The sequence below is a fragment of the Diadema setosum genome, chromosome 9 (genome assembly GCF_964275005.1).
Source record: "Diadema setosum chromosome 9, eeDiaSeto1, whole genome shotgun sequence".
Lineage (NCBI taxonomy): Eukaryota > Metazoa > Echinodermata > Echinoidea > Diadematoida > Diadematidae > Diadema > Diadema setosum.
In genome coordinates, this window is record NC_092693.1 from 8,810,289 (window position 1) to 8,832,134 (window position 21,846).

A 21,846-nucleotide genomic window follows, 5' to 3' on the forward strand; every position below is an offset into this window, starting at 1 on the left:
TATAAGGTTAGTATATCAATAATCATTAAAGCCGTCATCATCGTCATGATAATTTCTAACACTGGTCTTGCCATAGTAACACAAATATGAACGTATCAAATTGTACATCATTGTATACATAGTATGTGTGCATATTGTACATGGATTTTACATGACTCGTGCTTGTGCGAAATACATGTACGTATTTGTATGACCTATAAACTTTCATTTGACACCTCTCTCCTACTTACTACAGAGTGCATAGAATAAGATCAAAGTGACGCATGAATAGTACTGCATGACACATCTCTATAGATGAACAATTCATTTTATTACAAGATTGCATGTACACATTACAGCTTTGGTCTGAAATGGGCATGACATAATTATGGTAACTGCTTCCTATTACACGAAAATATTACTTTGCGCACGTCACAGCCTGGCCTAAAAAGTGGGATTCCCTGTATTATATCAACTCTTTCTGATGTGCATTATAATACAGCACAATTTTGATAAAGACTAAAACACATTCGATACAATTCAGGTATCAACATCACCCATCCTAGTTATATCATTATACATATTATATACTATATACTAAATGGTAATGATTTGATATAAAATTATGCTCATTCAAGATAAAATAATAAAAATAGATGATATCTCAACAATTATACACTCTTCTATTCACTAATCATTATCATCGTAAGAAATATATACAACAGTACAATAATGCCCTGTAACTGCATAATATCTTTCTTTCTCAACGTTTATTTCTTTGCAAGCGTAATGATTCGTGGAATGCAGGGTTGGAGGTGTAGCCTGTGGAAGAAACAAACTTTCGTGGCTACCTTTGTTCTTTAAGTTCTTCTATAATCATCTCACTCTTCTTCAGTCTTGTTTTTAGCAATTAATTTCCTTTTCGACGAAAAGAAATACACGATGAAAAAAAAAAACACACGATAAAATGAAATACTGTAGTTCTTTTCATACAACAGCGGTATAAGTTTTACATTACGGTACAGAATTATGTCATGTTCTTCGCATTCAGCTTTTCAAACACACACACACACACACATACACAAAATGTCTGATGCTTTTTTTTCGATTGTGGAACACTGTATACTGTATTGTAAAAAGCAAGGTGCTTTCGTTTCGTTTTTTATTCAATCCATACCAAAGTCGACATCCCCTGAGAGCAAAAGGAACATCACACGAATATCATACGAGTAACTCACGAGCATTACACCTCTGATCCTGGGAAGAAAGGAAGCTTTGCTGGTTAGAGTCATACCGTTGATAAAACAACCCCCGCCCTAGCCTCTAACAAATAAAAGCATAATATATATGGAAGGGAAAAAAGTCTCACATCGGTTGCCAGCATGATTACTGTGATTTTGACTCTTATGCAGTGTCCGATTAACAACTATACTAAGTATACACCATAATATTGCAGTTATGTTACAATGTCTGTTTTTTTTTTTTTTTGGGGGGGGGGGGGCAGAGACTGACTTTTTTTTTTTCATTGGGGTAGGGTGGTGATAGGGAAGGGAGTGTTTTAACACCCATCCCCTCCCCACCCTCAGGAAATATACAATGTATCACTAAATGTCATCAAGTAAATTGTAAAGGGATTACTACATAGTGCAAATCTGGTGTTTAAAAAAGAAATATGTATATACATGTATAGCAAAATGCATGAGTGTATTTTACTGTGTGTGCCTCTTAGATAGCATAGTAAGAGATGAAACTGGTTATCCGGTCTCCAAACAGGACCTTTTGTGCTTCTGCACAATCCAGGATGTTATTGAATCAGTCATTCCAGGGATAAATCTGGATTCCAAACGGTGCCGGGTCGCGGGTCAAGTCCATGAAACCTTCGAAGGAGACGGATTCGCCAGGCGGAAGTGAAAACTTGACCTGTTGCATGATGGTCGTGAAGAAGAGGAATAATTCCATCTTCGCTAGCTGCTCACCCATGCAGACGCGTTTCCCTTGAAAGTAAAAATAAAAAAAAAAACCGTGGCAATTATCAGAATAAAAACAGAATCAAATAAAACTTCCTTTCTCCTGTCAATGTGCAATGTGGCTTCAAATCGCAAATAAATCATTGGTATTTCTAACTTAACATACAACGCGAACACTTGTGGATTTGCCGTTAGATTGTGAGTTTGTGTAGTGTGTGTGTGTGTGTGTGTGTTTTTTTTTTATTACGATCTAAGCGGAAGTATGTGTACTTGTGATAAATATGAGTGAGTAAGGCTCTATAATAATTCATAATTTCAAAAGGTAGTTTCGAGCTTTGCGAAGTGATACAAGAGAGCCAAAAATTATCATCTCATTTACAAGTGAGAAACACATTTAAACAAGGGGGATTGAGAAACGCCATTCCATCCAGTGGGCCGCAAACTACAACCATCAAAACGAAAGTTGTATCACTATGTGTCCGAAACTCCATGTTAAAACTCCTATGCGCTGCATGCCATCTATACAAAAGAGAATGGAGGGGACACCGCCCATGGGGTGCGGGTGTGGATGGAGGGAGGAGGGTCAATTTACCGGCAGAGAAGGGGAGGAAGTTCTTCGGTTGCTTGACGACAGTCCCGTCATCCTCCAAGAATCTCTCAGGATTGAACTTATCTGGGTCAGTCCATACATCTGGATCACGATGCAGAGACCTTTCATGATGAAACACAAAGAAAATCCCGAAATGTTTTGCTATCTGCCTATCTGTGATGAGTCAATGCGACTTTTCACGCAATATGAACTGAATAACTAAATACACAATTCTAATTAGGAGAACGTTAGAAGAAAACGACAAGAAACTAATTTGATAACAATAAACATATTATGCACATTGGAGTGATTTGCTGTACATGCAGCTTGATCTTGTTTTTACGGATTTTTGACAGTCACATTTCACGATACACAGCCATAAATATACAGAAATGAATGTATTTTTGCAGAATTGCTTCCTGATCGCGAGAAAGGAGATTTATATCCCAGAAAAAAAAAATATACGAAAAGAAATAAATAACTAGTCAGGCAAATAATTTAAGAATACAAATTTATGTTTCGCGGAAGCTTAAAAACATTATCTTCCGCAAGTGTATTCACTCAAAATGTGATACGTAGTTTTAACCATTTTAAATAATTCCAGATAATTGTAAGGAAGAGTCCATCGTTTTTTGTTTTTTGTTTTTTTTTTTTATTTCACTGATAGCAAAGAACTAACCAAAGATTGAGTAGGACTTCTGTTCCCTCAGGAATGTTCTGACCGCCGGCCGAGGTGTCTTTGACCGTCATACGGGGCACAATCGGCGCCACGGAGGCAAGCCGCTGGATCTCGAGTATCGTGGCTTCGGTGTAAGGAAGCTGCCCGCGGTGCGACATGGATACCTGCTGGTCTCCAGCAATCTAGAAGGGAAGACAGAAAGGAAATCCTGTTGCCGCGAAACGATAACACCATAGGCTTGTGTTCTATCATATACAGGTCCTGCACATGTGTATTAGGCGTACAGGTACATTTGAGCTTGACTGAAAGTTTGCTCAATGCAAAGGTAAATCTTCACTACAATACTAACTTGTGTCACTCCCATATATCTTTTTCATGTATGTATGTTATAAAGCTCTGAATGGTCAGGCCCCTAGTTATATCAGTGAATTATTGAACTTTAAATCTCAGACTCATAGTCATAATCTCCGCAGTACGAATGATAGATTGATATTGCAAATACCCCAAATCAAAACAAAAGTTACCTTAGGTGACCGATCATTTTCTTGTGCAGCCCCTAGGTTGTGGAATAGATTACCATTAGACATTCGGAAATGTCAGACTTTAGACAGTTTTAAATCAAAAGTGAAAACTTTTTTGTTTTAGCATGGGCCTATTTCTTTTTGTACTTCCCATGCAGCATTGTGCAACATAGGAATTTAAGAGCTCTTGAAGCGCAGTAGAATATATAGACATAGTTTCCGCGCTTAATAAATGATTTATTATTATTATTATTATTATTATTATTATTATTATTGCAATTATGGCTAAATAGATCTCAGGCAGATAGCTAGCTAGGTAGATAGATAGAAAGATAAATAAATAGATAAATAAATAAATAAATAATAATAACAAAAAGTATCACTGTCATTATTATTATTATTATTATTATTATCATCATCATCATCACCATCTTTTAATCTTATGACACAAATAGTTATCTTAATTAGAACTGGTCATAAACCGTGTGCTGTACTGTCAAGATTTCAGACAACGTTTAAAATACATAGTAACCATACAAGTGTCCATTCAGCGATGGTGGGAGACAACTTGCATCTAATTCGGAGTCTATGTTCCACCATAAATTTCAGTTCTGTCAAACAAGGGAACAACATTATGGCGCCACGCCCACGGAGTTTTCTCGGTAACTAAGTCCATGTGGGAGCCACGTTGCTGATCTCACTCTTTCCCCTCTCACTTCTGTTAAAAAAAAAAGAACAACATTATGGTCCCACGCCCACGAAGATTGCTGGTCGCACTGTTCTGTGGTAGCAACATAGCTCCATCTCACTCACCACCCCCCCCCCCCTTAACAGTAAAGAATGCCACGCCCATGAGTATTCCTTGGTCCACTTCACTCGTTCCCGGATCCTTCACCCCCTTCCCTCCTCCACCCGATCCTACCTTTTTTATCTCGTCATGAACTTTCTGCTGGATGTCGGTGTGGACGGCAAGATACTTGATGGCCCAGGAGAGAGTGAGGGAGATGGTGTCCGTGCCCGCCAAGAACAGGTCCAGTAGGTCGTAGTGGAGCGCCTCGATGGTAAACGTATCAGGGTCCGACTTCCGGTGCACTAGGTAGGCATCGAGGAAATCATGAATTTCAGGTTCGCCTGAATAGTTGAATATAATAACAGGAAAATCATAACTATGAGAGCAATAATGATCTAATCATGATCATAACATAAACGAAAAATTAGGTATGATGCCATGAATGAATGATGATAACAGTGATGATGATGATACCATTCATTCCCGCAACAATGGTAGTTCATAATCATAAACATAAAACGATTAATCATGATTATCTATAACATCATTTCAATGACCTTTAGTGTCGTTATTGTCAACTTTATGATTATAAGTAATATTACTACTGCTTTAATCGTTACACTAATTTCAATCATTTTAATACGAATAATTGCCAATCATCTACGATGATCTCTAGATAGAGAAAATGTTTATACATAATTCTAATGGATGAATATACAGTGACAATGAACAGTTATACATTTATATTCTACGAAGACGTTTAAAGAGTTTACGTCATGAGGTATAAGTCAACCGCTTTTAAAGGTTTATTGCAAGAAACAGGCGATTAATGCGCTCATTAGCGGAATACCTTCTTCATGGAAAAAAAAAAAAAAGGTTTGACGTGATTCATCAAAAGATTAAGAATATTTAACCAGTAAATTGACAAGGTAAACGAAAGAATATTGTGACGTCATTATCCAGCAGACAATGCGATGGCCTTGTTTCAATATGTGTCTCGAAGGAGGCGTCCTGTCTTGTTTCGTGATAGCTTGGCTCAGGGAGGTGGGAAGAGATTTCCACCTCCCTGCTTGGGCCAAAGAATGTTGCTTCATTTCACAGCAATCACTGAAACCAGCCTCCCTTTCTCCCTTTCTATTGAGATAGCCTCTCCTTCAATGGTCTAGCTCCTCTCAAGAGAGCCTGGTTGATGTGGTTGACTGACTATGTTTGGTATTCAAGAGTCAATTGAGGCGAAAGAAAGGGATCGTAAATGCGCCGCCGTGTTTGCAATGACCCGCTTGCAACGGACTGTTTTATCTTGTTTCCACCGTACGCTTCGCGAGAAGTGAGGTGGAACGCAGCCACTCCCTTACATGGGAGGCCTCGGTTCTATTTTCCGTTAGAGGGATAGAATGTTCTAGCTTAATTCCAATCACGGAGACAGCATTGTGATATATAACACTACCTCTGGTTCCAGGATATCCTATCTGCACTATGAGGAAGGAATTACAAAATTATTTATCCAGCAGACCGCTTGGATACTCGGAGTCACGTACTCACCCGTCGCCGCGTCCAACCTCGCCTGGTGACTCTCGATCTGTTCGTTGAAGAACTTCTTCACTACCTCCCATGACGAGAGCAAATCCCGCCATTTCTTGGAGAATTGCATGATCGGCCAGGCGGACGGCACGACCGTCAACAAGGCTCCCTCGCTGCCAACCATGAGGTGGCGGACGTTTTCCATAAGCTCGCTGGCCGAGTCTGACCCATGTTCTTCTCGCCTCTTCATGACAAGGGTGCAAATGACGTTGGAAGAAGTCACCCCAAGAGCTGTCCGAGGATCTATCACTGAACCTCCGGTGCTCTGTGGAAGAGATTGGGGGGGGGGGGGGGGAGGGTGGGAGTTAATTACACTGTAACGATGGTGTTATATGAAAACTCCATTTAATTTCTACAAATCTTACAAACGATACTCGCTGGTACTTGAAGTACCACTCTTGCTATCTGTGGTGCTAAGTGAGAAGTCAACAACAAGAAGAAGGATAATGATATATTATTTCATGATAATGATATCTATGTCCACAGGAATTGATATCATTATTATAATTTATCAACTAAAATAAAAGATAACAGCCTTACTTGTAGATTCTTGATTATCCAAAGGGAGCTAGTGTAAAGGGGAATGAAAGAAATGGACTTCCACCATGACTGAGCAAAGCCGTATCGAATGTATCTAAAAATGGATGACTTACCCTTATCGGATACAAAATTCAGAATGGCAGAATGGCAGAAAATATCATCTTGTTTCTAAAGTATTGAATTATCTCTGAATAGTTAAAGCGAGTTTCATTCATTAGTAAACTACAAAAATCCAATGTTAATCTGCAAATTGATAACGATTTAAGGATTGATGGTTCATTATTGGACAAAAAGGGTAATATTCAAGTTTTAAGAGTAACAACAAAAATATTTGAAGCTGCTATCCTCATGTAGTTAATATTCACAATTCGCGAAAGGACTATAGGAGTATACTTTATAGAGTGAAACATCTCTTGCTAGAAAAATCCCCCCGTACATGTATTTCATTTTTAACGTTATTTACTTATTGCCCATGGAATAGAAAATCATCATAAAACACTCTTCTGTTACCGTCCCTATCACCCTGCAATCACATGTATGGGGGAAATTGTAGTAAATGCAAATTGAATAGAATTTCCTCAAGCTTTTATTTTTCATCATACAACAAAATCATTCATTCATATCCAACACGAACCCGCAATAACATGCATTTTATTACCAAAGAAATATCTTGTGGACTTAAAATGTCCTCAAGGCACTATGGACTTGATGTATAGAATGGTCAATTTGACCATCGGAACCAATTCACATTCTTCTTACACCTTTTACAATAGCATTTTTAGAGAAAATTAAAATCTCATGGCGATAGATAAGTGCTGCTTTTAGATGAATAATCATATTCATAATACGTGATACACGATATATATACATGTATATGTATATACACGTATGATTATATACATCATTTGGCGTCTGTAGTATCGAATGATGCATACTGTGGTACTTTCATCTATATCAGAAACGCGTAGAAAGTTACTTAGTACATGACGGTATATCACTTTAAAAAGCATATAATCTTTATCATGTAAAATAAAATCAAAAGAAGCCATTCGTGATTCTTTTCTCCCCTCACCCTGCACTTGCATTTCCCCCTCTTTTGTGTGTAATCCTTGAGGATAGCTAGTTTTTAGTCGCTTTGTCATGATGAAAGGGCTGTCATTTCATCAAGCATCATTACTCGTGCTTATAGTGACTGCCGTGTGCTTTACTGTCAAGATTTCAGACAACGTTTAAAATGCATAGTAACCATAGTAACCCCTCTCACTTCTGTTAAAAAAAAGAACAGCATTATGGTCCCACGCCCACGAAGATTGCTGGTATTTTCTGTTCCGTGACCATGTCACGGAACAGAAAATACCACTGCAATCTACTGCATTTTGTTTCTACCTGATAGATTCAATTTGTTCGTTAACCTTCATACCATTTCGTCCCACATATTGCTGTATTCCATTTATACACCGCATTCTTGAAAAATAAAGAAATCGTAAAAATAAATTGGAGTTGATATTGAGGAGCGAACGACTAGAAAGTCTGCACGAATAACGGAAGCGATGATGAATATGCCAAGCAAAGTAATATACCCATCCCTACTCCAAATAAAGGGGAATGAACTACAACCTTGAAGTACTTGACGAGGTGGTTGACTTCTTCCAGGATGAGTGGTTCAAGGGACACCTTTCCAAATCCCATACCTCTCAGGGTGGTGTGAGCGAACTTACGGTGCTGTTTCCACATCTCGTCAGCTCGGGTGTCAAAAATACCTGGAAAATACCAATTCAGAATCTATATAATTATATATAATATATACATACATACGAATATTTACATGTGTAGGCACTAATATTTCCGCATTTACTGACTTCGGTAATAGTATAAGGACTAGCCGTAATTTTACAGTCCCAATTGTCGCGGCAGCTAGCAGCTAATGCGTCTATCAAGAATTGCAACTGAGCAGCGACTTAAGTTTCCCCTTATGTAATTTCTGGATGAGAAAAATTCATGAAAACAATGACTAGGCCTACAAATCCGCAGTTTTTGGCGGCTCGACATCTCTTTCTCGTGGCATTTCTGGAGGGCGTAAATCCCGGGGGGGATGGGGGGGATATATCCCCCCCTGAAATGGAGGAGGGGGGGATGGCCTGTACAAACATCCCCCCCTGAATTTTGGGGGAAAAAATGGAGGAAGCAGAAATGTGATAGTATCAATTTTGGCATATTGCGTGACGTTTGTACACCGGCCTTCAGACAGGTAACAGAGCTGAACAGTATTCTATCTTGTAGGAAAATGTATACATAATTTTCTCAAGCGCTCGCTCGCTTCGCTCGCTCGCGAAGAAAGTAACATCGACATAACCGTCGGCCTTATGCCAAAAGGGCCTTAACATCATAGACTTTGTACACTATTAGTGCCCTTTTGGCATGAGGCCGACGATACTGTACACTCTTAAAAACCCCGGGTCAGAATTCTAACCATTTTTCCCAGTCAAAAATATCTCACCCTTTCCGGGTCAATGTGACCCGGAAAGGAGTCGACTGGACACAAGCTCTGGAGCTCCAGCACTTGAATAAATGCTTGTGACCCCGTTCGTGGTCAACGCTTTGCAGACGTTCAGGAGATGCAATTTGATTGGAGGAATCTTAGTAAAGCGCGAGCCTGATTGGTCCTTTCGTTCATTGGCCTAAATCCCATCAACATTCATCATGGCGACGCTGCACGATAATGCCGTGTGTCAGGAGGCTGCTTGAAACCTGGGGTTTGGAGAGATTTGCCTCAAATTTCGAAGGTACGTAGCTATGATCTGACAATTTGATACTCTATATTCATGTTCTGATTTGACTAATCATAGAACTAGATTGAGCTTTGGTTTTCTGCGGTAAACTTAACATGTTATTCATCATGCGAAGATCAATGCGATTGGGGCAAACAGTGTAGACTATGTGTACAATGCAGTCTGTACACCCGGGATGGATCACCAGCGGCAGTGCACTGGATCAAATCGGGACGAACCGAAAAGTCATGGGTCTTATGGTTATTATCTTTTTGGGATTGGGCTGCCACTCTCACATATTTCACAAAATTCTCACGCTCATAAGAAGATGAAAATAACAGAGATATGCCCCCAAATATGCCTGATGGCTCGACTTCGATTCTAATCTCTCAAGAAAGACACTATCTTATAGAACCTACCCTGCGCCTGGCTGTTGTGTTGTTGCCCAATCCACTGTGTAAACAGCAGTGTACGCACTGTTATGCAGCAGCTACTACTCTACTGTTACGTCTCATTTCACGAGCGCCGACTAAACTACGCGCGTGTACGGCAGGAGATCTTCAGCCTGGATAAGTATCGAAAGCATGGTAGATTCTAGGTAGGACCTAGCGTCCTTCGTAGGCCTAGGCCTATTCAAAAGTTGTATTTTCTTACCGTAAATAGTAGGCCAAGAGGGCCTAAAGTTTTAGAGGATAAGGCTAGATCTATTTCTGTTAATTATCGCCTTGGCTTGGGCTTTAATTGGCCTAGGAATACAGTAGGATCTTAGTTAGTACCAAGTAGCCTATAGGCCTAAGTTAACTGTTAGACAATATAACATAATTTAACATAGAATCTATTAGTATTAGCTAGGTCCTACCGGTCGGGTAGCTATAAAGACCTAGTCTCTAGCTATATAGAGCTCTAACTTTAAAATTAGATCTATCTGGTTGGTTTCAGACTATAAGAACAAAGTAGGCCCTACAGTTTTAAATATAAGTCTTTTTTTTTAAGCTAAAGCCGTAAATTTAGAGGTATTGGTAGGAGGGATAGCTAAGGATGAGGATGCAGGCACCCCTAATGTCAGTAGAAACTCTCGTGCAGAGACTTATTGGCTATAGTTTGCTCGATCAAATTTGTTTCGTCAGTAAGGTGCAAATTAATTCCCCCAGCTTAGTCCACTCAACAGTAGAGTCTATCTAACGTGGTTGCTGTCTGTCAAGCGTACGGTAGGCCTATCTATCCATGACTGGCTGCCAGTAGGCCTATCTCTACAAGTCTGTGGTCTAATATAGTACTATAGTAGTAGTAAAAGTAGTAGTAGTAGTAGTAGTAGTAGTAGTAGTAATGATAATAATAAGAATAATAATAGCAATAATAATGATAATGATGATGATTATAGCGCACAGGTCCAGCTTAGTTTCAGTGCTCATGGTGCTTCAAGAATTAAAAGATATAGAACTAGATCTTTACATTTGTCTTGATAGATCTATGTTCAAACAAGACAACAAAGAAGACAATGACATACCCAGTACAACAAACAAACATAATAATAAAAGAATACAGCATATACCAAATAAAGAATATTTTTCCGAACATTAATGAGAGCAATTTCGGTCCTCAGTGTGATAGGAACAGTACATTGTAAGATTTGAATGTCTCTGTAGATGACAGTTGCTCTTACTGAATAGGTAACTGGTTCCACAATTTTGGTTCCATATAACGGATCGGATAAAGCACGATCACTCTGCATCAATGATTTATTCCGAGTGTAATTTCCACTTGAAAGATATGAAAAGCTCACGATTCACTTTATCTTTCTGCGTGCGAAATTTTGTACCATCGCACTCGTGTCCATTCACTTCTTGTATAATATTGGAGTAAATGATCATTATGATGACAATGTCGATGACAACAGTTACAATAGTAATATACATTGTACCGAGATGAAATGATTCCTCACATATGCCGCTTTTGTCAGTGTTTTTATGCCATTAAATCATTTTATCTCAGATCTACAATCCATATATAACTGCCTGTCTGTTTTGATGCTATTGTGACTGGCTACGCTCAAATCAGTTACAATAGCGCACTTTTAGAAAGACATGTGGATGGTCGTATCTTGTTTGAGGAGAGAATCACGACTAATTCTCATGATCAAACTCATCATATGGACAGGGAGAGAACATGAGATGCACGGCGGATTTGCAGCGTGAGATGAAAAATTGGCAATAATCATTTTCTGTTTGTTTGTATTAAAAAAACAAAAGAAATAGAGTAACGAGAAATGACCGGCGAAGATGCCCCCGCCCTGCTGACCCACAAGCTGAACTCCTGCAGTTTGCTGAGCAAGAACAGCCTGAAGCCTCTTGGGAGCTGCTGACGATTCCTCGGGCCATCCTTGATCAATAGCACTTAGCCATCTTACTGTTGTCCACTCACCAAAGGGAATGGTCATCAAAGGTATAGACCTATTACTTTGTACGAGATTATATTGGCAGGCTGCGTACTGTTGTCCATTTACTCATAGTTTGTATTTGTTCTTTTATTGTAGGGCACTTAGAATCATTCCCTTACCAAGACAAAAAAAAAATGGTCACTAAAACAAAGACTAGGCCCTACACTATTATAATTGTTATTACGTTATTTCACTGTAGTTCTATATCTGATATTTGCATCAAAATTTCTGTCAAGCCTATTGTGAGGTTCTCCATTCATGGTCCTGATGCGGTGTAGGCCTATTGAAAGAGTGTTCAAACATGTTTCAATTTCTCTGAACCGTCAGCTGAAAATGTGTTTTTAAAGAACAAAGAAAAGAGGGGAAGAAAGTTTCTCGTACTACTGGATGAGAAAGCACTGTACTTGTATAGTGTATGTCTGCAGTATTCCTATAATTTTAGCATTTGAGGAAAATGTCTCTCACGTTCTCTGGTGAGGAAATTTGTGAATGACATGCAGGAATATTTGATTATTGAATTATTAGCATTATATCTTTGAGTCAGGTGTGACCCAGCGAAGTCAAAGTAGCACCTGTTAAACCTTTGGCAATGTGAGTTTGAACATAATTTTATGGAAACATGACATGCATTAAGTCGGACCAACTATGGGACTATATTTATGTGGGACCAAGCAATGCAATATTTGATACGAATATGCAACAAAAAAACAAAACAAAAAACAAAACAAAAAACCACTCAATAAATGACAAAATTCATTTTCTTATTACTGCATTCTTTTTGATCTCTGCTACGCATGAATGTTATTGTAAAGATTTTGCATGATTTTTTGCAATTTGCTCAGAGATCACGAATTGCAGTAAACTTTGTTAGGAACGGCTTTGGGCAGGGTAGGGCGGGGCAGCATAAGGCAGGGCATTGGATTGGGAATTACATGTTACATGTAATGCCAGTTTGTCTTCTCTCCCGCCCCCCCCCCCCCCTTCTCTCTCTCTCTCTCTCTCTCTGTACAGGTATTGCGGTCTTAAAGACATACCAGTCCATTTTACACCAGGTGTGACATCAGACTTAGCACCAGCAAGTTCACTGAGCGGATCCTCACACTCCACTGCACAGAACTCAAAGGAAGATTCATCAATGATTTGACTTCATAATCATATAAATATCCCTATTTTAGGCTTTACGATAAGTATTTTCTTTGTTGTGAATATTAATGTGTGTTTTTCATTTTTTTCGATGTACATGTATACAAGTCATCGTGACAACTACCGGAAAAATTCATATAGTTACTTGAAATATGATCGCAGCAGTGTTGGTATAAGCTTTGAGCTTTTTAGAAATGTACTTTACTAAATAATTTCACAAACATTGACAAAATACTGCAAATAATAGTATATCAACCAAGGGCATGTCAGTTGCCTATTCATCACGTGTAATGGGAAAGTTAGTAAATCCTCACTGTTTATGAATATTGTTTGTTTTTTTTTATACAAAACAGGCCGCCAGATATGTGTATAACTTAAATTAGATTAGTGAATTGTATTAAATACAATTTTATGATGAAATAATTTCAAATACTTTGCAGTGTCATGTGAAGATGTATCGAGAGTCATGCAGCATAATGTCGCCGGGGCGATTTTGACCCCAACGGATTCGAATTCTGGATCAAACTGACCCGGAAAGGGTACAAACCAGTGACACAGATTTCCGGGTCGCTGTATAGAAACGTAACCCAGAAAGGGGTTAATATATTACCAACTCTTTTCTCCGGGTCACGCTGACCCGGATGGTGTATGACCCCAACAGACCCAGTTTCCGGGTCAATTCCGGGTCAACACAATTCCGGGTCAACAGATTTCCGGGTCATTTCCGGGTCAATTCCGGGTCAACAGATTTCCGGGTCACTGAATAGAAAGGTGACCCGGAAAGGGGTCAATGTAGTGCCGACTCTTTTCTCCGGGTCAGGCTGACCTGGACGGTGTATGACCCCAACAGACCCAGTTTCCGGGTCAGAATTGACCCGGAAAGGGTCAATTCTGACCCGGGATTTTTAAGAGTGTACAATGTAAGGTATGGCTCAGACGTTGACAACGTCACATAGTATAGGCCTACATGTAAACATGCAATGACGCGAGTAACTTGGGACCATCTGCAAAATATGTACGAAAACAAACAAACAAACAAACAAGCAATAAAAAAAAACTATATCGCCATAATTGAACCCCCTCCATTTCCTGAATCATTCCTGAGAAACGACAGTGACTGGTGACTCAGTCAGGATACATCTATGGGCATACCCAGGGAAGATCAGGGGCGTCGAATCTATCTCGGGGGGGGGGGGGGGGGGACAAAGGGGCATCTGCCCGCCCCTACGAAAGTGTTTAGGCAGACAAATCATTTATCCCCCAAGCAATTCCCGAGATGAGGACAAATCTCGAACCTTCTTAATGGAAAATTGTCCAAATAGCGCCAGAACTATGCACCAGATAGTTGTATTGCAATCTTAAACATGCAAAAGCTCCGCTATACAGGATCCCTTTCGATAGACTTTGTACACTTTTGAGATTGACGTATATTTCCCTAATTTATCAAAGAGTGTGCAGCAGATCTTTCACTTAAAAAAAGCACCCTCATACGCAGAGGCGTCGATGGGGGGGGGGGGAATGGTTCCCCCATAAAAGTGGGACAAACAAAAGCGAAAAATATAGCCACAAACGGCAGTTTTTGGAGTGTAAAATGTCAAAATTTTAAAGCTCGCTCGCTCCGCTCGCTCGCATTTAATCGCTATGCCATTCTCCTGATGTTGCTGCCAGTGACTGACAGCAGTTGTGCCCGGTGCGCCCCCTTAATTTCCGAAGCGAAATATATAGCTACAAACGACAGTTTTTGGACTGTAAAATGTCAAAATTTTGAAGCTCGCTCGCTTTGCTCGCTCGCATTTAATCATTATACCATTCTCCTGATGTTGCAGCCAGTAATTGCCAGCAGTTTTCGCCCGATACGCCCCCCTTAATTTCCCAAGCGAAAAAATATAGCTACAAACGGCAGTTTTTGGACTGTAAAATGTCAAAATTTTGAAGCTCGCTCGCTTCGCTCGCTCGCATTTAATCATGCCATTCTCCTGATGTTGCTGCTAGTAATTGCCAGTAGTTTTCGCCCGGTGCGCCTCCTTAATTTCCAAAGCGAAAAAATACAGCCACAAACGACAGTTTTGGGGACTGTAAAATGTCAAAATGTTCAAGCTCACTCGCATTTAATCATTATGCCATTCTCCTGATGTTGCTGCCAGTAACTGCCAGCAGTTTTCACCTGGTGCGCCCACCTTGATTTCCAAAGCGAAATAATACAGCCACAAAGGACAGTTTTTGGGACTGTAAAATATCAAAATTTTCAAGCTCACTCGCTTCGCTCGCTCCCATTTAATCGTTATGCCATTCTCCTGATGTTGCTGCCAATAATTGCCGGCAGTTGGCCCGGCGTGCCCCCCCCCCCCCCCCTAATTTCCAAAGCGAAAAAATACAGCCACAAACGGCACTTTGGGGACTGTAAAATGTCAAATTTTCAAACTCGCTCGCTTCGCTTGCTCGCATTCAATCGTTATGCCATTCTCCTGATGTTGCATACTGCCAGTAATTGCCAGCACTTGTGCCCGGTGCGCCCCCCCCCCCCCCCCTTAATTTCCAAAGCGAAAAATATAGCTATAAACGACAGTTTCGGGACTGTAAAAAGTCAAAATTTTCAAGCTCACTCGCTTCGCTCGCTCGCATTTAATCGTTATGCCATTCCCCTGATGTTGCTGCCAGTAATTGCCGGCAGTTGGCCCGGTGTGCCCCCCCCCCCTTAATTTTCAAAGCGAAAAAATACAGCCACAAACGGCACTTTGGGGACTGTAAAATGTCAAAATTTTCAAACTCGCTCGCTTCGCTTGCTCGCATTCAATCGTTATGCCATTCTCCTGATGTTGCATGCTGCCAGTAATTGCCAGCAGTTGTGCCCGGTGCGCCCCCCCCCCCCCTTAATTTCAAAGCGAAGAATATAGCTACAAACGACAGTTTTGGGACTGTAAAAAGTCAACATATTCAAGCTCACTCGCTTCACTCGCTCGCATTTAATCGTTATGCCATTCCCCTGATGTTGCTGCCAGTAACTGCCAGCAGTTGCGCCCGGTGCGCCCCCCCCCCCCCCCTTAATTTCCAAAGCGAAAAAATACAGCCAAAAACGGCAGTTTTTGGACTGTAAAATGCCAAAATTTTCAAACTCGCTCGCATTTAATCGCTACACCATTCTCCTGATGTTGCTGCCAATGATTGACGCCCGGTTGCGCCCGGTGCGGCGCCCGGTGCGGCACCCTTAATTCCCAAAGCGAAGAAGTATATCTACAAACGGCAGTTTTAGACTGTAAAAGTATTATGTCAAAATTTTCAAGCTCGCTCGCTCCGCTCGCTCGCATAATCGCTATGCCATTCTCCTGATGTTGCTGCCAGTGATTGACAGCAGTTGCGCCGGTGTGCCCCCCCCCCCCTTAGTTTCCAAAGCGAAGAATATAGCTACAAACGGCAGTTTTTGGACAGTAAAATGTCAAAATTTTCAATGTAAACAGATTTCACAGTGGGAGGGGGAAACCCCCTACCATACCCTCCCCCTTGCTTACTTCGCTCCCTCACGATCTCATAACCGCTCCCCCTTGATAAGATCAAATCCTGTCTACGCCGGTGATAGGCCCCACTATTTAGTAGGCCTTCGCAGTGATGTCGCACAGCAAGAGCTGAAATACCACATTTAGTCATTCAATAATATATTGTGAATATTTCATTTTCTATTGGGTTTTTTAAAGAAAAAAAAAACACAAAAATTTCACCAAACGTGTGCACCAGATCGCTGAATTTCAGGTCTTAAAATGCAAAATCTTCCTCGTGTGGGAGAGGGATACACCCCCTCCCCATACACACCCTCCCCCGTTCGGTCGCTCCGCTCCCTCTCACAGATATTTCAAAAACAAACTGATTTTCCGCCGCAAGTCATCTGACAAGCAAAAAAAAAAAGCAACAACAAGAACAAAAGTCTTCATATTTTTGCTGCCATTCTCCTCCCACTTTATATTTCTTGAAAAGAGTGGGACATCCGATCCCTGTAAAGTGTGTGTGTGTGTGGGGGGGGGGGGGGAGGGGGCACAAAGCTTCCCCCCCCCCCCCCCCCCACCAAGGCTGCGCCGGTCCGGTTATGGGCTGTGATCGTGGTGATGGTGACCATCCCCCCCACTCCTCAGTACGGATTTACGCCGTTGTTCTGGAGGCCTCTAAATTGCCACCGCTGATGTTGAGCATTGCTGTGTGTATATAGGTACCGATACACTATGGTCGTCATAAACACCGCCTGATAGGCTCCTGAAATTTTACTACAACAACTATGATCACTTAATGCAGTTAACTAAACAGCCTTTTTAGTACAGTTGCAAACTACTACTACCCGTACTACTACTACTCCTACTACTACTACTACTACCACTACTACTACTACTACTACTACTACTACTACTACTACTACTACTACTACTACTTACTACCAAGGTCGATGCACGACTCTTGCCACTAACATACATAGTGCACTATAAACATAATCATTACTTACATCTAGATACAGTACAGGAATGGTGCATGGTGTCGATCGAGTAGTGAACATACTATACTCACCACTATGATTATCATTTACCAAACATACCTAGCTGCTTTATACTTCTATCTTCGTGGAGTCACCTACCAAGTCGCTTCGTGTGATTGACTTGAAGATGACAGACTCCGCTCGGTCACCGAAATCGTTTCCCGCTCTCACCGTCACCTCTTTGATCTCTTCCCATCCATTGACGATGACAGCCGGTCTGCTTCCGAGTTAGAGCGTGAAGACGGGGCCGTACTCTTTCCCAAGCTCATTCAGCATATTGAGGAAAGGCGTCGTTTTCTGGAAACGACAACAGGTTCCAAAGAAAGGCAGGGGTCGAGGACCTTTCGGTAGTCGACCTCTTGCCCTGGGCTTTAAGATGGTCCAAAAGATCACTAGAGTGAGGCTGAACAGACATAACGTTGTCCAGTTTGACTCGAGGAAGCTTAGGGTATCCATGTTGCGTGTATAAGTGAGACGACCTTTGGCTGGTATATCTGTTGCGCTATCACAGGCGGCTCGTCCGAAATGACGCTCCGGCGGGTCGGTGGGCAACTATAAGTACTCGGTATAAAGCAGGGCCAAGGTTAGTCTGGTTGCCAGACCCTTTGCCAACTGGACTCCGCGGCGACGAAGTCGCCGCCCCGCGACGAAGTCGCCGCCTTTGCCGAAAAATCAACTTAAACTATACTAGTTTTCGACGTTGAGGGCGTCAATATCATGGATAGCGAAATAGTATGGGCAGAGGGTCTGGAAGCCAGACTAGGCCAAGGTATGTTGATCTTTCATGCGCATGCCTTCTCACGGAGCCAGTTAGCTCAATGGCTTCCCACCTCCCTGGTCGTACCATGGAGACTACACGGCCCAGTGCATTTGTTCAAATAAAATGCGTTTGCAGCTTTCCATTATATTGCTCTCTTCCATTGTAGAGGAAAATTTCGAGCGATCGAACGGATTATAGAATGGATACAGGCATTGGAGTTGCTGAAAGGATACCTTATTTGAAAGCAGGCAGAGAAACCTTTAACCATATTGACGAGTTTTTGATGTTTGTCTCAGAAATCCATTTTCCCTCTTCAATATGCAATTGTGACGTCCGATGACGTTGATGGCCGATAGTGATGTAATAATAGTATGATAATGATTGTGCATTATATTGCGCAATTTCGATAGGAATTTTGTCATAACTGCGCATAACCAGAGAAGCAGATTGATAATGAATAACATGAAATGGACATCTTACAATAGGTAAAATGGGGATAGAATCAGCTGAAGGAACCGATAACCATATCAACAACAACAACAAGAAGTAATGATAATCATATATACGTACTATCCTTATCAAATCTGTGTAACTAATATTAGTAACAGGATAAACAAATTAATGACTGATAAAGTTTGATATGTTTTAATCATCAACGCCACCTTCATCGTATACGATTCAACACTAGATATAAAAATATGAGCATACATGTATTACAGTATTATTGTGTTTGCATGGGTATTTTATGATGTGTGCGTGTGATAGAGTACAGTTTGTATGACCTAAACTTTCCTTTGACAGTAAGTAATTTAAGAAGTCTGTGCGGGGCCCTTCCTGTATAGATTTCACTTCGATCTCCCCTTACCGTGTCATCAAATTTTACGCACACTCAATTCACGACGACTCTATGCATTGTGTAACTCCATCGACGTGATCATTGTATTTGATCAACGCTCGAGATTCAGTGTCACGCGACAATTTGTCCATAGACGTAATTATACATCTGCCCGCATTCACGTGATGAAGGTCGAGTATAACCACAACAGCTCACGGATGACCGAATTGTTTTGAAAGATGTTCTCTTTTGCGGTTACTGCTATATCTGGGATGACATCATCATACATATGATTTGATCACCATTTTCTAGAGAAAAAAAATGCATTTTCGCAGAACCAAAAGACTAGAATTATCTAGATAAAAATAATAAAAAACGGCAGCTACTCCTAATCGATTTAAATCACTTGTTTAAAAAAAGAAGTATGCTTGATTCTTAAAGATTTCATCAGATACCTCATTGCGTGGTTTTTTTTTTTTTAATCATATTGACTGCAGTAATTAATTTTGTCTAAAATTACAGTCAGAACAAAATTGCAGATACACTGTATGTATTTGTAAAAAAATATACATACAAAAACATATGTTCTAGCGTTTGTTTCCATTTCTTCATGAAATTCGCTGACTTGCTGGTTTTAATCAGAGTGCGTGTGTTGATAAATCCAGAGGGTCTACGTCTTGCAAGTTAAGATTCCCAGTAGACCTCTCCACTTTGTTTTATCGGTATAATTACTGTATGTTATAGATGATGATCCGTGTATTCTCTTTCTATATTCTCTATACTATTACTATGACACATGTACTTTAATGTTTCTTGGAATGTGAATGAATACAAATACCAATACATATGATCATCACCATTATCTGGGATACTATAACTCCATATTGAAGGCAACGACATTGGGTAATAGGCTTAAACTCCTTGTATATCATATAGCGTGATGTCAGCTTTCATTTTCCCACATAATAATAAGAAAATTATTGTATTTATTGTTTGTATTTTGTCTATGAGTTATTCCTTCTTTATTCACTGCAAGCACCATAAAACCATTAATCTTTATTGCAAGTGTCCGCTAAACCTTGGCTTATCAAACAGAGAGAGAGGGGGGGGGGAGAGGAGAGAGAGAGAGAGAATGATAATGATAGATATGCAATAATGGAGTCTATAGCTCCATGTTGACATTTCGGTAATATTATTTAGCCTGTTCATGACGTGCACGCAATGTTGTCATCGAAGGGGGGCTCTCAAGCACCTGTGACGTGTATCCGGATATGTATAAAATGACACGTTCAACACTCATTCATGCATGTTGCCAGACAGTGTGTAAGCCTATATCTTTTCCCAATACTCTATAGACCGCGTTTGCATTTAATACAGAGAGCGTTTGCACAGTAACCCGCTTCTCGTGATGAGAAATTCAAAATCACACCAGAGAGGTGAGTGAGTCTCACCTCCCTATAATCAGACGAACGTCGGGATTAGCAAACATAAATACCGCCTGTGAAACATAAATACCGCCTGTTCAGCACCTCAATTCCCTCTTCTGATCCCGATGTTCAGCGTGTTGGCTTTTCCTTTCGTTTCCTTTTTCTTTCTCTCCTTTCTTCCCATTATTCTTTTGTGTTTTATTACTGTCATGGTATACCCATGGAGCTACAGTAGCTCCATGGTATACCCTACTGTAAAGTCATGTAATGTCCTTGTGTTTCTACTGTCTTGTTCTCTCCTGTCTTTGTTTAAAAAAAAAAAAAGTTTAATGTATTCACAAGAATCCTTTGAGTGGTTCACAATTTACAAGCATGCTTTTCAGTGAACCTCTCAGTTCTTTTTTTTTCCTCCAAACATAACTTTGTATTTTGCCGGTATGCATAATCTACCATGTAAAGTCGAATACATGCCTATGTTATATCTTCTGATACATTTCGTGTTATGTTTGACGAAAAAGAAAGAAGGAATGAAATAAATGAAATAAATGAAATGAAAAACATGAACTTTGTTCGATGCATATTGAATTAGGTTTTTATTCATAATTATCTGCTCACACTTAGATCGGACGTATGAATCCATGTTGAATGACCTACAAAGGGACCACCGAACCGGCGTTGGTGGGGGGGGGGGGGGGGTGTGCAGCCCCCTCACAACCCCTAACCCCACTCTCCCACACTCTTTTGAAAGACAGGGGGGAAAGGGGGAGAGTGAAGGGACAATATTTGACCCTTGCCTAAATCAACTATTTAATACTACCCCCTCCCCCCCCCCCCCCACACACACACACGATCCGAGGCCCGCCTGCAATATTGGGCTACATGTGCGAAACATGTATATGATTGTGTGACGGGTACGTGTGTGCGTATAATGAACTCATTAATTCATGTACACTTTATGCACAGAGACTATACAAATTTCTACCGACATTGTGCTCGCAATCTCTTCTTATACGTTGTCAGTTCACATATCATCGGCTTCATTTGCTCACCCTTAGGATTTTAGCTAATGGCTAACGCAATCATTTTGGTTCAAAATAACACAATTATTTGGAACATTAGTTTCATATATGTATATACGTATACCTAGTATTGTTGTATACATTGTACTTTTTTTCTCTTGAACTTGTATTAACAAAAAAGGTGATATTGGAAATAAAATCTCATTTGAATTGAATTTGAATTGAATTGAATTGAATTGAATTGAATTGAATTGAATTGAATGGCATTGACACAATGAACACAAATTGTTTTACAGGT

General features: G+C 40.4%; 1 long non-coding RNA gene and 1 pseudogene across 1 annotated transcript; one reads left to right on the forward strand and one right to left on the reverse strand.

Moving 5' to 3' along the window:
- Positions 1-291: 291 nt before the first annotated feature.
- LOC140232464 (cytochrome P450 2U1-like) lies at positions 292-17,969 on the reverse strand (annotated as a pseudogene).
- LOC140232465 (uncharacterized) lies at positions 9,348-13,354 on the forward strand. Its single transcript, XR_011901487.1, has 3 exons — positions 9,348-9,429; positions 11,664-11,856; positions 12,863-13,354. It is a non-coding gene; the product is annotated as an uncharacterized lncRNA (long non-coding RNA).
- Positions 17,970-21,846: the final 3,877 nt, after the last annotated feature.